This window comes from Thunnus maccoyii, chromosome 16, assembly GCF_910596095.1.
Source record: "Thunnus maccoyii chromosome 16, fThuMac1.1, whole genome shotgun sequence".
NCBI lineage: Eukaryota > Metazoa > Chordata > Actinopteri > Scombriformes > Scombridae > Thunnus > Thunnus maccoyii.
The window spans coordinates 14,988,877-15,001,405 of record NC_056548.1 but is presented as its reverse complement, the minus strand read 5'-3'; the positions used below and the strand labels follow the sequence as shown (position 1 = coordinate 15,001,405).

Genomic DNA, 12,529 nt, shown 5'->3' with positions numbered 1-12,529 from the left:
TTATCTTTAATAGTATTTTTTATTTTATTTTTTTTTTACTCATACTCCTGCATACCTACGGATGTAGCTGGGTTAGTTTGATTTTATCAGCAATGAGATATGGGTTAAGCTCATCTGTTGTACTGAATATAAAAATTTAGATGAGCTCTTGCTTATCAAAGAGGTCAACTGTTGCCTTTGAACTGCTTGCGCTGCTTTGTTCTGCTCTGACTTCTCCACTGTTGACCCCAAGTATGGCTGATGCCAGCATCCTCATTATCAATCTCATCGCTCTCCTCACCTTCTTGCCTCCTCCTGTCATGTTAATAATCGGTGAACTCCTTGAATCACTCAGGTTCTTCAAGAGCCCAGACAGTCTGATTGTCTCCTCCTTGCCTCGTGCACAGACCTCTGGCAGAGCATTTGATATCATGTAAAAAGAGGATTTGCGCAAATAACTCCATAATCTCTAACAGCCAGTAAAAGGGTGACGTAATTGTTGCTGTTAGTGAATAACGAGGCAATATGGAGGTGAGTCATTCCTCGGTGAGAATGGGGTCTTAGCCAAAGACTTTAAGCAGATAAGCCTGTTTGGGCTAATGAATGGACAAATTCAGAGATGTCATCTGATATTTATCTTCCTCATGTAAATGGCAATAGGACACACTGAGGAAGGGCAAATAACTGTACCTGCGTAAATCCATTAGAGTCAATAAAAGGAATTAGAGAATTTACGGTTTTATCATTCATATTATGCCAAATCTTGTTAAGATGCACTAGCAACTTTATTATAAACATACTGCATGAAGCACATAAAAAGACAACTGTCTTTGATGTTGAAAATAAAGACATCCGGCTTGCGTGACTATCCGGTCGCTGTACTAATATCAAAGCATCACTATCAGCACAGCAACATTTGTTTTTCACCATCGCACCCTTATTAAGGGTGAAATTAGCTGTACTTGAAATGAGTGAGAGCTGCATACTGAGCTCCTCATAATGCCAGAGCTGGGGACAGAGATAGGGATCAGGGAGAAAGCAGGACGCATCGTCTGTCCAGACCTCAGATGTTCAATGTGAGTGCTGCTCGTCTTATCAGTCCCCTGAAATGGCCCTCTAATTGGGGACATGTTTCTATGAAATGTGTATAAATTGACGGTAATTGCTTTTGTATGCATGGAAATGCTAATTTTCCTCTATAATGGCTATCAAGAGAAACATACAAACTAGTTCAGTGGGTTCCTGTATCATGGACGGGAGAACAATAAATAAATGCAAGCCATGCGCACAGTCCTAATGTAAAGCAAATGCAAATTTGAAATGGGACTACTATATCTCATCCTTTTGAGTGCTCCTATTGTAATTACTGACTAAAACCTACACGACTGGCCTCCCCATCTCATGTTTTCTCTCCAGAGAATAGAACGCGGACATGAAATGCGGCATCAGAACACTTTTCTGAGGCAATGCACCCACTTGAGATGCTGACTGCTTGTGATAACTCCTGGGTTCAGCGTCCCATAGGCAGAGCTTTGGAATAATCCATTCTCCATACAGATTTCTCCCACGGAAGCTGCTTTATCCCATTATCACAGGCATTATACAAATGTATACCGCTGTAATCCACACACTTAGAGCCTGATGCTTTGGAAACAACCAGCTAGCTTCTGATACAGTATAGCGCAAACAGAGTCACCCTGAGTACAAGTCAATACATACTCTAGAGGAAGGCTGTGTTCACAACAATGTTCAAATTAAAGTTTGTTTGTTTGTGGGTGTATGTGTGTACACATGTGTTGGTGCAAATGAGTGCTCTGAGCAAACTATTTTCTGAGGGAGATGTTGTGAGTAGAAAACTTGGTCTTGGCCGTATGGGGGTGTTTAACATATCCAAGGTCTCCAGCAGAGACATACAGAGACACAAGCGGGTCATGGGGGATGCTGATAGCTCTGTGAACTCAGCAGGTGGTTGAGCGCAAGACGTGATAACTAGATGTTCTCGATGACAACAGTGGTGGAGCTGGTCTGTCCCTAATGTACTGTATTTGCCTAATAGCACAGCAGGCAGCAGAGGTCTGGGTGTGATGAGGAAGAACCACCCCATCACAAACACAGAAGAAGACATACAGACATGCCCCATATACCCTCCAGGCCATGTGACCCGTGAAGGACAAGGGATGAAAAAAAATCAGTGTGTCTCTACATCAAAGAAAGAAGAAAGACAGGAAAATGAAAGAAAGGAAAAAGAAGCCAAGAAAAAAATAACCTATTTAAAAAAAATAATCCAGCAAATTATAATTTACTCAGCTGCTCTTAATTGCTGCATACCAGATAGGCTTTTTTGGTCTGGCAGCGTCTTGCAGACATTATTGTTAAGGTGAAGCTTGCCAACTGATGGTTGCGATTTATGCTTCATTGGCTTGTGCAGTGCTGGGGGAGACATCATCCACTGGCAGATGTGCACAGCTCACCACTCTCTGCCACCTCTATAATTGACATCTGCATGTAAGAGAATGGCAGCCGCACCAGTCTGCACCATGTTTCTGGGAAATAAGGCAGAGAATAAGCAGAGCACATCCTGAGAGGTTTGCATCAACTGTCTCTCTAATGCTTGTGAGTGCTCCAGCATTAATGGAACATATTATGCCTCAAATTATGGAATCATATACAGCAGCTGTCGATCCAATTTGGATGTGTTTCTACAGCTAAAACAAGTCCCTCCAGGGGAGAATGTCTAGTTTAGGTTTATAAGGCAAGATTCTGGTCTTTTTCAGCTGGCATCTGTGGTGCATTTTATGACTTTATGCAAAAATCCTCCGATATTTTAGAAAGGATAAAGACATGCCTCTGAGGATGGAAGTGCAGAACTAACAACAATGGAATGATCAATAGAACAATGCAATCTGCAAAGGCCTCTGAACAAGCCACTACATTCCAGTGATTAAATCCATACAAGTGTATCCTGTTATTGGTTCAAATCTTGGGCTATTGGATTCATTCAGTTGTAACAAACTGTCACAGAGTTGCCTGATGACTTAATATTTCTTGTGCCTGAATTTCTTTTTGCAATAAATTGTCTTTTCCCAGGGTTTTAAGCTCTCTGTTTTCATATATATACCAAAGTCTCTGCAGATCACACATTATTACAGAACTCCTAGTATGATATACTTTAAAAGCAGTTGTAGAAAACATAACGCTTTTATTTCGCATCTTGAATTATTGCATATACACTAGACAAAATTAACTTCTACCTTCAACTGGGATTAAGTACAGCCACCGTAACTAATCAGATTTCTACGACGGAGAGAATTCATCGAGATTTACTGTGGGCTCCCCTCCATTTGGGGTTAATGAGTGTCTTCCACAGCCTCCTCATAGCTATTTCATACCTCGGGGATTTGAATAATTCCCATTGATAGTTTCAAAATCTCCAATGAGACTGGATTAATCAAAAGCAGAGAAAGTAAAGCTGATGAGGGTGAAGCGGCACATGAGGATGAGGATGTCCAAATCATGAAGAAGGTGACTAGTTTTACTCAGTGGGCTACATATTCACATTATTTTAATGGCTGGTGGGGGTCTATGACTAAAACAGTGTAAGTAGCTTCACACGAAAGCATAATGATATTTAGAGCTCAAAGTGTGCTACCCCACTACAATCAAACAACGTTTCGACATACTGTAGCTGTCATTTTTGATAAAAAGTGAAGGTAGCCGAAGGTATCTCACCTTCTTTCTTACGATCTAGTAAGGTTCACATAAGTACAATTCATCATGGTGGTACTTAATTGGTGATCGGCTGTTCTCTTCACTGTTTCTTCTTTTTTTGAGCCATGAGGAAAAAGGATTGCTTTGTCTGACAAGCAAGACCTTTGAGTTTGAGCAACCACTTGTATGAAAGGTACATTTTCTGCCATATATGAAGACAAACTGAGGCAAAATGTTAGAAAATTGAAAAGATTTCAGTCAACTAACAAGTTGTGTTTGCCTTTTACTTCATTCTTAGTAAGGTCTATGTTTCAGATTGTTCAGAAAAACACCATTGTCTATCTTCCCACATCCATTCATTCATCTTAGACAAGTCAATTTCATTATTCACAGCAGGGCTGTTGAAAAGCATGTAGAACTTGAGCACTTGCAGGGTGGTAGCCCTATGTGGTATGGGCATTGGTATTTAAGTTCCCTGGGATAAATCATTTACATCAATTCAGTTACTGATGAGGCATGAATACATATGGCGAATTCTGTTCAGATGTGATTTATTTTAATTGTCACACTGGGACCGACTATTACACTGCTGCAGAATGGGTCACTGCATTAGAAAATTAAAGCAGAGGCTCTAATTTGAAATCTATTTGTAAATTCTGGCCTGTGGGATAAAGATGTGCTGAGTGCATATAAATGCCCTCCCAGAGAGGCTTGGACTTCTTCTACACATGGTGAACAGTCACCTGGGTGCGTCACTCCTCCCAGGTGCACTCTGCCACTGTGCTCACTCTGAGGGAACTCAAATTAAGCTGCAGCAAAGGCACACGTTTTACATGAACGAGCATATGCGTGTGGTGTCTGGGGTGCCATGTGGGCTGTGAGGTCAGCAAGTGTGTGGAATGCCGGAGGCTACTTATGTTCTGGATTTCATGGGCTCCATTTCCATGGATCATTTAATACTTTCCCTCATCCACTTTTGGGGATATACCAGTGGAAGTTGGAGCTAGTAGTTGCAGTTGGCAGCGATCCTCGTTCAACTTGGGATTTGTGCAATTAAAGTTCTCAAACTACTGTACAGTTGTATTATTCAAACCCCTTAGTTTGTGATGTGACAGCAGCAGTCTTTGTCAAGGGCAGATATAATCTAAACTGCTTACTGTTGGACAGGTAGTCAGTGCAGAGTAAAAAATTAAGTCTGACTCTCAAACTGTGTAGTTTGAGCCTGTACCCAAAAGGTGTGCTCCCTGGTGACATGTCATATCCACTGGCAGACAGGCCAAGACCCCCAAAACCTTGTCTGACAGGTTAGAAAGCATGGAGTAGCTTATAAAGCCGATCTTTCACATGGCCTTTTGTCTTTTGTTGTCATCAATGTCTTTCCTGCTTTGATGTTTCAAGCAGTTTGGGACTACAGTGTTCCAGACCAAAGATGTGCTCTCCGTACTTGCTTTAAGGGAGAAACAGAGGTCATGGTTCAGTCAGACTGTCTGGAAAATACGACCTTCCTCTTTCACAGCCAACTTTTCCCTGACTTGTTTTACATCCTTTGGCAGCATCACTGAGGGGAGAAATCAAGAAAGAGCAGATTTGAATCTGAATACTATCCAAATTGGCAATGACATACTGAAGAACAAGAAAGTCCTTTCAAGTTCAGTATGCAGAAGTGTTTGTCAGACATGATTGTCAATCTTGGATGATTTTGGAAAGCTGGGTCGCATTCACATTTTATAACACCTAATTTTCTGAAAACTACTCACACACTTGTCAGTGCAACACAAACAAAACACAAACCTAACTATACATTAAACCTATTTGTATACATATACTATGCATGCAGTGCTTGTGCTGAAGAACCCTGAGATTGTAACAACACACTTTCTTCACCGTTGAATTTAACAATGTACTTTGTACTGTTTTCTGAAAGCAAGGTATTTCTTTACAAGAATTTTACTTTACCTGAATATGAAACAATAAAAGAAATGACTATAGCAAATTCATCTTTTTCCTATTCTTTACTTGCATTTGGTTAGTGAATACTGAAATACTGTATATACCCTCAAATATGGCACAGTTGAGGACTCAACTGAGTATTGTTTTCACCATAATAATTTCGCAATATCATCGCTCCACACACACAAATCTAAAGCCCCTACGGTTGTAACTTTTTAAATATTAATAGAAACAATAACCAGCCTTTTTCAAAAGCCTGTTTTATGTGCATGGTGAGAGACTGATCATTTCATCACAGCACCTGCACAGAAAAAAGTATGGTTTCCTTTATTCTGTGAGGACTTTGAGTATATATTTTTTTAATAGACCTATGTATTCTTTCTCTTCTAAAGCTGAAATCACTTGCTTCCAAACGGGCTTTTTTTCTGATAATGATCAATCATGAGCAGAGTGAGCGGTGGGTCTGAAATAATGAGATCCTATTTCCCTTTCATTCTACCTTTGCCTTCCAATAGTAAAGTCAGGTTTAAGTAGAGAGAGAGGATGATAGATTAGTTGAGAGGGTTTCTGACAAGAGAGGGAGAAGGAGATAAAGAGAAAAATAATCCAAGGAACAGCAGCTGTTCCATCAAGCTTGGATAAAAGTGCTGCGTAATGCGCCCCCCTTTTGAAATGCTGTGGTACCTCTAGGTCCCCCATCGGCATCTCGGCAAGCAAAGGAGGAAGTACAAATGAGATCATGACAATTGGAAAAATTCCCTGGAATGTCATTCAAATCTAAAAATAAAAAGCAAGGCAAATCAATTATCCAGTTTGTGGCCTACAAAACAGACTGTATGACAGCGCAAGGAGCTCAAGAAACAGAGAATAATATAGTATAGTAGATAGTATAGTAGAAATGATGGGCATGTGAATGTGTGTAAATCTTTCAATTGACATTTTATCATGTGTGCTCTGTCCCCTCATAAACTCATAAATCAGCAGGTAGAATGCCATGATTTACATATACAAACAGCGCGGAGACACTATGAATTGAGCAAATGGGGATAACTGCACACATTTTTGGACAGTTTCCTCAAAGGCATTCATATTGCACTTGTTTGCACACTGCTTCCAGGGTGATGGAAGTAGTTGTATGAAAAATGAAAAGCTTGAGAGAGTTCCTGCCTACTTTTTCACTGCTGCACTTGGACTGTCAGTTACAAAAATTGTCTTAAAGGGGACATATAATGCTTATTTCCAGGTCCACATTGTTATTTTATTGCTATACTGGAATATCTTTGCATGATTTACAGGGCAGAAAAACCGTTATTTATCTTATATTGCAGCACCTCAGTTCAGCCTCAGTCTGAAACAGGCTGTTTTAGCTCCTCCTTTAAGGCCCCCCTCCCAATGAGCCTATTCTGTTCTGACTGGTTAGCTCTACAAGCAAGTGGACAACACAAACAAACCTTAGCAACTCGGGATGTGCAGAGAGCCCAGTATTTCTATTTGTGTCTATATTTGTTGAGGCAGCAAAATTATTTGTATTTGTATTTGTGTTCGAATAAAAGTGGAAAGAGGCCTAAAAATCCTGTTTTTGTTTTTATTACGCGTTTAATTTTAGAAAATGAAAGTGTTACCATAAGTGTTAATGAATAAACTACCTTACGAAGGAGGTCCCCACACCAGATCTCGAACTGGAGTCTCCCAGATCATAGACGACTGCGCTGACTATTGAGCTAAAACTTTACTCATCACATCATTGCAGAAAGGCCTCTACCTATTTGTACACCCAACTCCAGGAGTGATGTCCAACTTAGCAAATGTGCGTCATGTAGCAGGTGGATGTGGCTCCCCTCATTGAGACCTGCTGATATTCATTAAAAAAAAACACTATTTGTGCTTTGCCGAATAACGTATTTTTATTCAGGCACACCCCTATTAGCAACAAAGGCTACGGGACAGTTGGCCATTTGTGGGCGAACAGTCTTATGTCAGTTTGTTTGGGGAAGTAGAGGTAACATTGCAAAAAGAGGATTCAGAGCAGGCTGGAGCCATGGCTTTTGACTTGACGGACACATTTTTACCTACCTTCACCTCAAGTTTGGAACATTGACTAAGTTTAACATGTACACATCCAACATTATAACAGTATATAAATGATAGAAAATTACAAAAAGCATGTTATGTCCCTTTTAAGCAGTCACCCTCAATTTTTACATCGGAAAGGTGTTGGTGGAGGGGTTTTCAGATGCTCGTCAATAATCTGACAAGCAGTTTGTTTAAAGCATACTGACCCCTTTACTGACATTAAACAAATGAAAGGTGAGGAGAAAGGGCTTTGCCAAATGTCTTTTGGATACATGTGAGTGTGAAATGTAGTAACTTACCAGCTTTTCTATTTTACTGCACTGACAGTGCTGAGCATTGTTCTCAACACCTCCTACTGAATCATGTTTTGTTTTAACAAATGGCTACAATGCAAAAAAAAAAAAAAGAATAATCTTTAAAAATACTGCATCGATAGGAAACAAAACTTGCTCTGCCAATTGTGACATCTGCTTTGACGCAGCCCATCTTCACTGTCCAACGACTTTGTACATTAGCATGAGTAAAGTTGATGGCACTGAGCACTGTGTAGTCTGAGTTGGCTGTGTGACCATCTTTGTCACAGTCAGTGGCAGGGTGGTGAATGCGAGGTGACAGTTTTCTTTGAGAGTTACAATTGTCATCTCAGAACCTCTTACTGTATTCCGTAATATTTGTTTCTGGTGAATTTATAGACTCATGTTTTGTTTTGAGCATTGTCTCGAAATGAAAAAAGAAAAAAAAGAAGAAGCCATCATGCCTCTTATGAGACCAGCATGGAAAATTCATACCTCTGCTTGCTACTTCTTATTGGAATGAAAAACATTACTCCAACACCCATTTCTTGGACTGAAAATAAGGTTTGAATCATGTGAATGAATGTGTTTTGGTTTTCTATGCTACAGTAGCTCCCACTCCTTTTCCACATTTCAAATCTTGTGATTGGTTCTCAGACAGTGCATAATACAGATGTGATATCTAGGTCGCGGATGTCCCAATATGGTAGCTATGTTGCCTGCATGATAATCAGTAATCCACTTTGCTCTGGCTCTGGCCTGGCCACTGACCCCTGCTGACCTCCTTCGAATTGATTTTGCGCTTGAACCCAAAGCAGGCGCAAATTAAGCCAAGATATCAGTGGAAAGCGAGAGAGAGGGAGAGAGAAAGTGACTGGGAGAGAGAGGAGCAGAGGAGAAAACAAAAGAGATGACAGAGAGCAGAACAGCACTTTGAGTCTACTGAAAGAAGGTATTTAGCCATGGGAAAGATAGATGGTTACAGTGACTTACTTTGATAGAACATCTGTAGGAAAGCAGGACTAAATGACGAGGGCCTTGTGAAAAGCTGTAATTTAATAGCCTAATTTCCTGCCCAGTCCGGCAGAAATATCTGTCTGACACTGACAGCTGATGAAAATGCAACAGGATTTGATTTTCTCCCAAGTGGAGAACAAGTTCAGACCTATCTCTCGCTCTGTAAAGTCCCGCAGGCAATCCTCTGTGTGTGTGTGTCTCTGTAAGAGAAAATTCTGGCCATGCTGCTTCATCCTCAGGGCTAATGACAAATTTAGTGATAATCGTCATGTTTTAATTGATGTTTCCGCACCACTGACTCAATTCACGGGTGGATTACATCATGGGGGATGAGAGATATGAATAGTTTTGTAAGTACAAGGCCCGCAGTTCCTTTTATTGCACCGGTTCGCATCCGATCTGTCCAACACTCAAGGCTTTAATGCATAGCACAAGCAGCCCACCTCTGGGACAGTACAACCTGCTGACAGTCACTGGATGAAGTAGATGGTACATGCTGTCCCATCTTTATGCTGCCAATATTGGACTGGGTAAAAAGCAGCACTATACGTACAGCAAGCTGCTTGATTGCCCAGCGGCCCCCCAGTGCGTCGCGCTATGGAGAGGACTAATGTATTTATAACCCCTCTCATATGTGCACTGGGAACAAATTAGAGACAAATGAGGCAAGATTCCTCAGCTCGCCCTGGAAAGCCATGAAATTAGGGCAGCATCGTTTACAACTAGCACCAGATCACAGCAGCAAACTAATGCAACTTTAAATATGCTTCTAGAAGTGCAAGTGTCTGCACAGTATAATGTGGAGTGATTTACTGTCCAAGTGTTGCACCACCTGAATATTTTGTACATGTACATGTTTTACTCAAGTGGTTAGTTGGAGCTTAGCATGAGAGACATTCTTTGCTGCCTCGTTTTTCCTTCTATTTTCTGTTACGACAGCACTCCTTTGACAATCAAGTCATTGACTACACAAGAGTATCACAGCTGCACAAGGCAAGAGTTTTATGTTTAATGTAACCTTCTTATACCAGCCTCAATAAATTGAGGCTGCAATAGAGAAAAAAAGGTGTCATAAGGTGTGTTCAGACTGAAAGAGAAGACAATTGTTGAGGAAGCACGATTGCACACAAAGATGCAAGTTCACTCTAGACTGTGCTGAGGCAAAGATGAATCAATATCAAGAAAGCTTTAACTTGCTGTAGAGCTGTACTTCATGAATGTACAGAGACAAAAGGGAAAAGGAGAGGGTCTGTGGGAATTAACAGAAAGAACCGGAGTTTCTGGAACACTGTGAACTGTGTACTGTTTGTGGCGAATGTGCAGATTCAAAGTGTAATACGAAATAAAGCACTGCACTTCATCTTCAGTCTGAAGGTATGTTTACAGTTCTTGTAGATTCTCTCTTTTTGCCGAAATGACATTTTAGTGTTTTTGAGTTTTCCACTCACCTTTTGATGTCCTGTTTGTTTTCAGTATTTCTGCTCCCTTGCATTGGCTTTCCACAGTTCAACTTTCATTGGTCTTTCTGAAAAATTGAAACACGTTCAATTAATATTTTGTTAGTACTCAACACACACATACTACATGTTTCTATTATCACTGGCACACTGTCATATTGTTTTGTTGTTTCAAAAAGTATTCTCTATTGAAAGTGATACTTCAATGTTACGTCAAAATGTTGATTTGGTATAACAGATACCATAGCCATATGTAGATCACTTAGTTAGGCTAGTCTGCAGATACATTTTATGACAATATGGTGGCTTTTGTGATAAATGTTTTGTCACTGGTTGTATAAAAAAAAACTCTTCAAAGTGACAGAGAATGTCACATTTTCAATAGTTCACTTCCAGACACACAGTGTCTGCTCAGCAACAAACAACAAACTCTCTATATATGTAAATCAGATCAATAGGATATCCATACAAACGGCCTGCAGCTGTGTGTTGCCATCAAGCAGCTCACCTAATGTAATAAGGAACATCAATAGTTGATTTTCAAACCTAGTGGTGCAGAGAAAGAAAACGAGGATGATGAGATTAGCGCAGCTTGGCTCCAACGTCGAGCTCCATTTTATAAACAGTCACAATTAACACAGGCTGTCATTATACAGGGGACAATGAGATGAGTTGGGGAGGACAGATTAATAACTTCACTGCGTGAGTCAAACTCTGCTGCACTACAAAGACATGCTCATATTTGTTTCTCAGAGTCAACACTGACATTTGGACGTTTGGATATGATCATTAATCATGATAAGCTGAAACGCTTGCATGCTTAGACAGAAGGTGTTGTGCAGTGGCTTACACATCTATTGTATGTTGCTCTTCAGACAGGTGTAATAATGCAGTTTGACAATCTACTGCACAATATGATAACACAAAATTAGCAGGTGTGCTCTCTGTCAAAAATGCCTCCATTAACGGTACATCCTGGACTATGTTCCCTGAGGTGGATTAAGCCTGGTCTTAACTAATTATGTGTTTACTAGAAACAGACATGTTTTCATAAAATGGAAGTAGCTTCCGTTGAAAATATATCACATTCACGTGTAGGTGCTTTAGAGGTAATGTTATTTCATACTCATTACATTTTTGTGACAATGGGAAAGTCAACATGTTATTTTTTTCAATTGATGCAAGTAATTGTTATTTACTTCCTGAAACATGCACTGGGCAACACTTTATCTTCTCTATTATGTATACGAGTTATGTTATTTTTAGTCATGATACATGAACCTGCCACTTCTGTTTCAAAAATAACAAAAGGCTCACACATTTAACATGTGTAATTAGTCTACCTCTCCTTTCATAATCATGTTTCATTTCCACTCCTTGCTTCAGAGCTCCCCACACTTTCAGACAAAGCGAGAAGAGTACAAGTGTATACTCATAATCCTCACTTCCTGCACAGCCAGGGGCTGTGTTTGGAGTGTTTTACAAGAGAAGGGTGTCTGAAGGAGATGAAGCTCTCAGGCCTTCTCTCACTCTCTCGGTTGCATTGGATTAGTCAGTGCATGGTGAATCAGCCGTTTGTCACTGACACAGCCTACCAGTGGCTTTTATAGGCACCAGGTGAACCAATAAAAAAAAATCAGCTTTGGTATCCTCAGGCCAACAGAACAGCAATTCATCTACAAACAGTAAGTGCATAAAAAAAACTCTGTTAAACATCCAAAGGGGTGTTTCAGTTTTTTTGTGTCTTATTTCATAAATCCTCCGTTCCCCAACACACTCACTCCAGCCAATTGCATGAATTAGAAATTACTCTTAAGAGGAAAACATGCATTTTTTGATAGAGACAGAAAAAAGGACCCCTAACAGCAGAGACAGAGAATAAACTTCATTTAAAAGTAAATATGTGTTTACAGGGCTGTGAGTTAGTGGCCTTACAGGTTATAGAAGCATTGTATACTCTAATTGTGTTTGGTAATGTGTTTTCGAAGCGCTGTTATTGCTATTCATGGTATTCAAGCAGGAGCAAATGGCTCTTCCTGCCCATGGACACAT

The 12,529-nt window shown here is 40.2% G+C and overlaps 1 long non-coding RNA gene across 1 annotated transcript in view; it reads right to left on the bottom strand.

Moving 5' to 3' along the window:
• Positions 1 to 10,542, bottom strand: part of LOC121881369 — a 33,237-nt gene extending 22,695 nt beyond the window's left edge. Inside the window, exon 1 of the long non-coding RNA XR_006091766.1 lies at positions 10,469 to 10,542. This is a non-coding gene — a long non-coding RNA (uncharacterized LOC121881369). The remainder of the gene's footprint in view (positions 1 to 10,468) is intronic.
• Between the last annotated feature and the right edge of the window lie 1,987 nt (positions 10,543 to 12,529).